The sequence below is a fragment of the Oratosquilla oratoria genome, chromosome 17 (assembly GCF_046742065.1).
Source record: "Oratosquilla oratoria isolate Oo_2021 chromosome 17, ASM4674206v1, whole genome shotgun sequence".
Lineage (NCBI taxonomy): Eukaryota > Metazoa > Arthropoda > Malacostraca > Stomatopoda > Squillidae > Oratosquilla > Oratosquilla oratoria.
Window position 1 is genome coordinate 31,191,194 of NC_134793.1, and position 10,000 is coordinate 31,201,193.

General features: G+C 44.5%; 1 protein-coding gene across 2 annotated transcripts in view; it reads left to right on the forward strand.

Annotated features, from left to right (window-relative positions):
* fuss (SKI family transcriptional corepressor fussel) overlaps positions 1-10,000 on the forward strand; it is a 270,739-nt gene that overhangs the window by 216,131 nt on the left and 44,608 nt on the right. The window lies entirely within an intron of this gene.

The window sequence follows — 10,000 nt, forward strand, 5'->3', positions numbered from 1 at the left end:
ACGCGACAGCCCTTGTGAGAAGTAGGTAAGTACAGAAGTCGTCGTTGTGGCGGTGAGGTAGTGAAGGGCTGGGTTACTGGGCAGTTGGTGTAGATAGTGACGGAGAGGTGGGGGGGGGAGGGAAGGGAAGGAGGAAGGAGTGAGGGAGGGAGGGAGGAAGGGAAAGTAAGGGAGCTGGATTCGATTGACGCCCGCTGCCGCCGCTGCCGCTAACGCCGCCACAACCGCCGTTGCAACCACCAGGACATGTAAATAACGCAGAATCGCGATGTGTATCTCTCCCCTTCTGCGCGCAAAAAGAAGTATGTCCTCCCCCCCCTCCCCCTCCCCCCCCCCGCTATCGTCAGGTCACGAACTGACCACAGCCGCGACATCACGCCGCCGCAAGACATGCATCACGTCACGCTAAACGTCGTGATGCATTACGTCACGTGAAACGTAATGATGCATTACGTCACGATGCATTACGTCACGCGAAACGTCATGATGCATTACGTCACGCGAAACGTCATGATGATGCACCACGGCACATCATCATTACCGTCATCCCTAATCGCATCACACGACTTGACGTCACACCGCACATGACGTCATCACTCGTTACGTCAATAGACGTCATCACTCGTTACGTCAGTAGATCAAGGGAATCTGTTGCAGTGATCCCAATCCTGTCCGACTATATCTGCCTGGTCGTCCTAGCCTGAATAAAATTAACCGGCGTTGGTCACGATAGAGACTGGACGTGTAAATATGACGGGTTGGAGAGAGAGAGAGAGAGAGAGAGAGAGAGAGAGAGAGAGAGAGAGAGAGAGAGAGAGAGAGAGAGAGAGAGAGAGAGAGAGAGAGGGGGGGGGGGAAGGGGGGCTGAGGTGTCGGGTGATATATTCACGGTTTTCATTCTCTCCCTTCATCTTTGTGCTCTAAACTGGATCTTCCTGCATTAGGCAGAATATTTTCCACGATGGTTAGGGATATCTTGAAGCCTTTCCCTCCTCCTCTTCCTCTTCCTCCTCCTCCCCCTCCTCTTCCTCCTTCTTCTCTTTCTCCATCACCACCCCCACTTCCCCCCACCCCCTTCCCCTCCTCCACACACACGACCTCTCACTCCCTCTTTACTATCTATTTCCCCTTCACTCCTGACTACTCCCTCGACCCTTCTCCCTTTATCTCTCTTCGATCACTCCCTCTCTACCTCTCCCTTTTCCCCTCCACCTTTCCCGCATCCCTCTACCTTCCTCTTCCTTCCTCTTCGCTTTCGCTTCACCCTCCTCTCTCCTCCTCTCTCCTCTTCTTCTTCCCCTCCTCTTTCCATCCTCCTTTGATCTGTTTCTCATTCCCCTATTCTGTCCTCTTCCTATTCCTCTTCTCATTCTACTCCCATCATTCCTCTTCGTTTCTTCCTCCTCTCTCCCTTTCCTCCCTCCTCCCTCCACCATACAACCTTCTATCCTTTTCTCATTCCCCTCCAGTTACTTCTTCACACACACACACGTACACACACACACACACACACACACACACACACACACACACACACACACACACACACACACACACACACACACACACACACACACACACACAAGAGGACATGGAAGGAAGCTCATAAAGGACATTTATAGAAGAGACCTGAAAAAGAACAGCTTTCCCCAGAGAATGGTGGACGTTTGGAACACACTAGACGAAACAATAGTGTGTACAAAAACAATACACGAATTTAAGAGCAAATTAGATATGACCAGATACAGAGACGGGACACCACGAGCATAGTTCCCCTTCCCGTGAGATACTAGGTAAACACACACACACACACACACACACACACACACACACACACACACACACACACACACACACACACACACACACACACACACACACACACACACACACACGCACACACACACATACACATACGACCTCTGAGCTCTCATCCGGGAAGTTAATAACTGTCGATCACGAGTCGAACACGTGATCCAAGACCATGGTGCACCACACATACACACACATATATGATTATTGGAGAGTAAGAGGCAAGATTCCACTAGCGTTGCTCCTTTTTTGCATACTCCAATTTGGTAAATAGGTTAGGTAAATATTTGTTATCGTCGCTTCCTTTCCTTCCTTACCTTCCTTCACACGTTCCCTTTCCTACTATCAACCGTCTTCCATCTCTATTTAAACTGACTGTATGATTACCTGCTTCGGCTCGGCTTCTGGCCCTTTGCAGTGTCGTGGTGCCTAAGTAGGTGTGTACGTTTTGCGGGAAGGGGATCTACTAGCTATCTGGCTAGTTTGTGTCTCTTGGCCTTCTTTACTTACATTTATCTTGGTTTCCGAGATTTATTGTTTTTCTTCAAGTTGCCAGGAAGGAAAGGTTTGTCTGACTTGTCAGCGGCGATAGAATGAGTGCTGGTAATATGATCATGTTCGTGCTGGTGATAACGTGAGTTTATAGTTTATGGTGGTGGTGTTGTCGATTGAGATGGAATGGCGGTGAAGGTGGTAGACATGTTGCTTAAAGACGGCAAAAGAAACATGGACTGGGAGTGAGGCGTTTATTACTGACGTTTCGTCTACTTTGAAAAAGTCAGTAGGCTAAACGTCAGGAATAAACGCTTTCACTCCCAGTCCATGTTTCCTTTGCCGTCTTTAAACATCTTCTTCACATGGATATTAATTTTCGTGGTAGGCATAATCGCAATGAGCGAAAAAAATAATATAGTGGTATTTAAGGCAATTTAATGTCAGCAGTCCAGACCTTCATACTAATGGTACTTGCAGTTCAATAGTCGATATGAATGATTCAGTGCTAAATCCGTGATGACGCGTAATACAACCGATTTTACTTGTAAGCAATAAAGTAGCTGCCGTCTTCAGCGAATCTGCAGGAAGCTGCAGGTCGAAGATCTACGATACTTGTAATTCTGCGAGGTCGTAACTCATTCAAGTCGTAAACTCACGACTTGAAGGTAGACGTCCATCTCGCGGGAGACACTAGAACAGGAGGCAACTGTACCAGAAGACCCATGGGTCGGGGAGGAAGGGATTCAGGAGCTAGTTAGCGGTGTGACAGTTGGTGACAATTCTGATAAGCTTGGTGATAGGAATAATTAAGTAAAGGACAAAGAAGAATGCTAAGGAATGTTGGGTCACTGTTCGTCGGGTGTCGTGTTCTCATCTCCTAACTTAACTATTTCCGGAGACGCGTTTTCGACGTCGACATTATCTCCGCGTGAGACAAATTTGGACCAAACGCGTTGTTCCAGCTCAACGCGATTACCCCGCTGGGATCTTTGCCCGACATAATCATTAGTCTTTTATCTTTTATTTTTTATCTTTATTTCTTATTTATCTATTTATGTCTATTTCTAGTTTTCATTTTAATTGCAAGGTGGAGTTCATATTCGCGATGACTATGGATTCCTCCTCTCTTTCCTTTCCTCCTATTCCTCCTTCTCTCTTTCCTCTTCCTCCTCCTTCTTCTACTTCTCTTCTTTCTCCTGCTCCTACTTCCTCTTCTCTTCCTCCTCCTCCTCCTCCCCTTTCCTCTGCTCTCATATTCCCCTTTGTTCCTCCTCCTCCACCTCCTATTCCTCCTCCTCCTACTTCCACTTCTCTTCCTCCTCCTCCTCCCCCTCCTCTTTCCTCTGCTCTCATACTCCCCTTTGTTCCTCCTCCTCCTCCTCCTATTCCTCTTCCTCTTCCTCCTCTCCTTTCTCCTACTTCTCTTCCTTTTACTAATTCTTCCCACTCCTATGGCTCCTCTTCTTCCTCCTCCTCCTATTCCTCTTCCTCTTCCTCCTCCTCCTCCTCTCCTTTCTCCTACTTCTCTTCCTTTTACTAATTCTTCCCACTCCTATGGCTCCTCTTCTTCCTCCTCCTTCTATTTCTCTTCCTTCTTCTCCCCCATTTCCTTCTCCTCCTCCCTATTCCCCTTCTTCTCCTCTTCCTTTTCCATATCTCTTTTCCTACTTCTATTCCTCCTCCTCTTCCTCCAACTCCTCCCTCCTTTCCTTCTTCTTTTCCTTTTCCAGATCTTTTCTTCCTCCTCCTCCAACTCCTCCCTCCTTTCCTTTTCCATATCTCTTCTTCCTCCTCTCTTTTCTCCTCCTACTCCTTCAGCCTCTCTTTCTCCGCCTCCTTCTTTCATGTCTTCGTCCTACTCCTATTCCTCCTCTGTTTCCTCTTCTTCCTCGTCGCCGTTGCTGCTCCTGTAGCTAAAGCTCGCGGTTAACAAAAAAATCTCAATCTCTCTCTCTCTCTCTCTCTCAGACGTGATATTCTCATTACCCCCCCACCCCCATCGTGCTTACACATCCCTACGGGTTTGACCTTCTCTCCAGTGTACTCGTTTTTTATGGTTTAACGTCACACACTCCCCCTGTCGGGAGGCTAGTACGGTACCCCTCACAGAGGGCTTTGTAGCGTGGAATTTAATGAACCATGCCCTTGGTTCAACTTCGCCGGTGGCAGGATTCGAACCGCCCTCACCTCGACCTTCGCCGCAAGTAACGACGCTCTAACCCGCTCAGCCAGCGTGCACTCGAACTACATAGTTAGTCTCATTTGCCGTCGTCGTCCCTCTCCGTTCCCGTGAGCTTCCTGCTCTCCTCGAACTTTTCCTCAGCACCTCATCAACAAGACATTTTCTTCTTCTTTTCGTCCTTCTTTGCTTTCTCTTCATCCCCTCTCTTATCTGTATGTTTATCTATCTGGCTATATCTCCGTCTTTCTGTCCGTCTGTCTGTTTCTATTTACAACCTTTTAAGTCTCCTATCTCTACTTCACCTAACTTCTCTAAACACCTCGTCCTTCCCTCGCTCTTCGTCTTCTGTTTTTTAATCTCTCATTCCTCCTCCTCCTCCTCTTCTTCTTCTTCCTATTTCTTCTGGTCCTCCCTTCCTTTCTCTTCCTCTTTCTTCTCCGTCTTCCATCCTCTTCTACCAGAATGCCTTTCCCCGTTATCTTCTTCCTGCAGAACATCTTACTCCTAGTGTTCCTCTTTTTAGACTCCTCTTCCTCATGACATTTCGCTTCCCACCCTCTTCCTCTCTTTCTCGTCCTATTTTCCTCCTCCCCTGCCTCTTTCTCCTTTCCCTCTTCCTCCTCCTCCTCCTCTTCCTCCTCCTCCTTCTGCCCCACCTCTCTCCTACCCTCCCCTAGTTTCGTGCAAGTTCGCGATGGCGACGCGAGATAATGGATGCGCCTGTGGTCTTGCTTAACCCGCGACGTCGAGGCGATCTCTCGCTTCCACTGACGCTTCCAGTGCCACAATCCTCGCCGTCACCAGTCACCAACGACAACAACAACAACAAAAACATCATTATCGACAACAACAGTATCAACAAGAGACCGCCCACCAACTCTATTTACGTACCATTCCCAAACATTATCGGTACTGGCGTCACTAAACAGCAGCACCTCAATTCGCATCAGTATTCACCGCATCCACAGTTTCAACCATTATCGCTCACATCATCAAACACCACCACCAAACCACCATCACCATCAAACCACCACCACTACCAAACCTCTACCACAACCAATGGCGAAACCATAAACAAGGGTAGGTTACAATATCATTGCTATTCCAAAGACGACGCCACTTCTGTCGTTGATATCATCACATCCACACTCCAACATCTTCATCGCCAACGCTCTGGTGTCGTTCTTCAACCACACGAGACCAGCTCAAGAAACCTCGTCAAAACCGTTCCTCCCCACAACCCTCACATGCACATCGAGTATTGCATGTGTCACTTGCACGCATCACACCGTGACATATGTATATTACGGACATGACGCTTCCGCCGCACGCCACCACCCGCGCTCTCGGGATAGATACTCTCCTCGCGTCGCGTCGTCGCGCACTCGACGCGGCGACGCGACGTCTTGACTCCTTCACTCCCACACAAAGGATTACAAAGGATTACAAAGGCAGAGCATGCCGATAGGAGACCTTTTGGTCCGTATCTAGGTCGGATGCGAAAAAAAATCATAACAATAAATTAGTAAATAAAAACTATAATAATGTAAATAACAAATAAAATACATAAATAAATGCATAGGTATAGTTAAATAATAAACAAACAGGTAAATAGTAAATAATGATAAATTAACATATAACTAATAATAAATTAAAATCAAACAAACAAATGATGATAAAACAAAAACAAATAATATAAAATAAATTATAATCATTACAGCATCTTGCTTAGGTGTTTATCTAAATGATTCTTAAAGCTTCGAACTGAACCACATTGCACTACCTGTGCAGGAAGTTTATTCCATTCATTAACTACACGATTGGCAAAGTTGTTTCTATCTACTTCCAAATTGAATCTATTTCCGGACAGTTTGAGACCATTGTTTCTTGTCTGATCCTCTCACCTCCTCCCCCCCCCTCTTTGCCGTGGCGTGGCACACTCGACATATTTCCAATACGTTCTGAAGGAATTATATGCAAGGTGTAATGGACTATAGTCAACCAGAGGTTTTAAATCATGAGATCATAATGCACAGGACATTGTCCATATGTCCATGTATTCTCATCACACACACACACACACACACACACACACACACACACACACACACACACACACACACACACACACACACACACACACACACACACACACACACACACACACACATATATATATATATATATATATATATATATATATATATATATATATATATATATACACACATATGTATCCCACATATATATTAACACTCTTATCTTCCGCATGCAAACACTCTTCATGCTGCAGACCCACCACTAAACACGGACCACTTTCTCAGACCTGACATAAAAGTGCATGTGCGTGCGTGCGTGCGTGCGTGTTTTTGCTTGCGTGCCTGGGGGGAAGGGTGCAATCGTCTGCCCCCAAGTGACATATGGTCCCGTGGGCACGACGCCCTAACACTAAGGGTCGAGAGTGACTGGATGGTTCGGGTTTATGACCAAATGACGAGGAGGGGGAGTAGGAGGAGGAAATGAAAAAAGGAGAGAGAGAGAGATAGAGATAGAGAGAGAGAGAGAGAGAGAGAGAGAGAGAGAGAGAGAGAGAGAGAGAGAGAGAGAGAAGAGGATAAAGACGAGAAAGAGGAAGAAGTCAAAAAAGAAGAGGAAGAAGAAGGGAAAGGATAAGAAGGGAGGCAGCAGAAAGAAGAACAAGTACAAGAAAAAGAAAAAGAAAAATGAGACAAAGAGAAAGAAGATGAATAAGAAGTGGAAGAAGAAGAAGAAGAGTAAAAGTGACAAAAGCAAGAAGGAAGAAAAAATAAATAAAGAAGAGAAAGAGGAAGCAGGATAATGAGAGGAAGAGGAAGAAGAGAAAAGAGGAGAAGAAAACGAAAATGAAGACAAAGAGGAAGAAGGAGAAGAGGAAGAAGAGGTAGACAAAGAAGAAATAAGGACAAAAAGAGGTAGAAAAAAAGAGAAACAAGGATCAGGAGAAGGAGAAGAGGAAGAGGAACAAGAGAAAAAGAAGAAGAAAATATAAATAAGAAAGAAGGAGAAGAGGAAAAAGAGGAAGAAAAGGAAGACAAAGAATAATATGAAATAAGAATGAAAATAGAAAGAAGAAGAAAAGAAATAGGAGAAATAAAGGAGAAAAAGAATGGGAGGAAGAGAAACAAGAAGAGGAAGGAAAAGGAGAAAATGAAGAAAAATACAAAAAGAAGGAAAATTAGAAGATGAAAAAAGAAAAAGAACGAGAAAGATAGGAGGAAGAAGAGGACGAAAAAAAAAAAGAGACAGAAAAAGAGAAGAAAGAGAAGAAGAAGAAGAAAAAGAAGAAAAAAGAAAAATGAGGAGAAAAAGAGGAAGAAGATAAAAATGAGTTAGAATAAGAAGAAAAGAAAAATGTGAGAAATAATAAAGAAAAAAAGGAGGAAGAAGAGAAAAAGAAAATGAGAAGATGAATATGAGAAAAAGATGAAGAGGAAGAAGAAGAAGAAGAAGAAGAAGAGAAAGAAGAAGAAGAGAAGAAGAAGAAGAAAAAGAAGAAGAAAATGGACATAAATTCACTAGAATCAGTACAGAGAAGAATGACCAAAATGATACAAGGACTCGGAAGAAGAAGAGAAAGAAAAAGAAGAAGAAGAAGAGGAGAAAGAAGAAGACAAAGAAGAAGAAGGAGAAATAGAAGAAAGAAAGAGAAAGAAGAAGAACAACAATAAAAATATAAAGTTAAGAAGAGAAAGAAGAAGGAGAAGAGGAGTAAGAAGAAGAAAAAAAGGAGAAGAGGAAGATTAGAAAGAAAAAAATTAACAAGAAGGAGGAGAATAGGAAGAAGACAAAGGAGAAGAAGAAGAAGAAAATGTGATAAAAGAGAAAAACACAACTATTTCCTGAAATCGAGTAATACAATCATCATCCATCTGCATGCAGTTGGAGATGTTAAACTGCGGAATATTACATTATTTGATTATAATTTTCATGAGACTATTTGCCATAGAGGAGAAGAGAGGACGACCCCAGCAAAATAACAAGGTGAGGGAAACGGAAAGACCTTTTCCAAGACAATGAAGCAATGTTTGTCATATCGAAAACTAAGGATCAATGAAATCCTTTGTGATAAATGCCAAAAGGACTTTGAGTCTTTGAAGTTGAGGGTGGAGTCAGAACGCCGACTTTCTTTCCGGGCTTTACGATGGGAGGCCAGGCAGGCAGGCAGGCAGGCAGGCAGGCAGGCAGGAGAATCGAGCTCCTGGTACAGAAAGACGTTGAGGTCTCCGAACTCTGTCGCCAAGAACGGACCAAACGTCCGGTTGTCGATAACCCGAGACAATTTTTCCTACTTTTATGTTCTTTTTTATCTGTTTAACGCTAAACGACGGTATTCAGCTTTCGGAGGAATATTTTTGTTGTAAAAGGGTCATAGGTCTTCTCGATTAACAACTTCCTTACTTAGAAGAGGAAGAAGAAGAAGAAGAAGAAGAAGAGGAGGAAGGTTTGTTTATGTCCTTAACTTTTCAAAGCCTGTCTCTTCATTCACGATCATCTTTTATCTATGTTTTTCCTTTTAATTCTAAATTGCCTTTCGTTATTGTTCAATTTAACCTATGCGATCTCTCTCTCTCTCTCTCTCTCTCTCTCTCTTTCTCTTGAGCCTTGACTTCCACCAACCTGGTTTAACTCCCGCTTCACCTCCAACCTTTCTTCGTTGTTTTACATTCACCCACGGTATCGCACCGTATTTAATGATCAGATTGATTACAGCAGCTGTTATAACGCGAAAATCTGTTTCAAAGCGAATAACCAGTAAATAACAGATAACGCTATCAGGGAAGGATCGACACATTTGTGTAAGAAACTGAAGGTGGTGCATGAAAAACAGCTTGGCTGGCGAAAAGAGCACGCACACACACACACACACACACACACACACACACACACACACACACACACAGACACACACACACACACACACACACACACACACACACACACACACACACACACACACACACACACACACACACACACACACACACACACACACACACACACACACACACACACACACACACAACTCGGTGGCACAGTTGGTAGAGCGCTGGACTGGGCAGTACGATAGTGCTCGCAGTAACCAGTTCGAATCTTGCCCAGGGCCGAAATTATTTCGGTATCGCTGTGCCTCGGGTCGTTACTCTGACTCTCGTGGGCGGGGAGTTGGGTGTGTGTGTGTGTGTGTGTGTGTGAAAGGTCATAGCATTACCCATAGATCGGTCATACGAGCTCTGAGCTCTCTTCCGGGAGGGAAATAGCTGTCGATCACGAGTCCAACACGTGATCCAAAGACCAAGGTGAAAGACCAAGGTGAATACACACACACACACACACACACACACACACACACACACACACACACACACACACACACACACACACACACACACACACACACACAAACACAATGACACTAATACACATGCGCTCTCATGGGTTCATAATTGAAAGATGATATGATTCGAACCATTT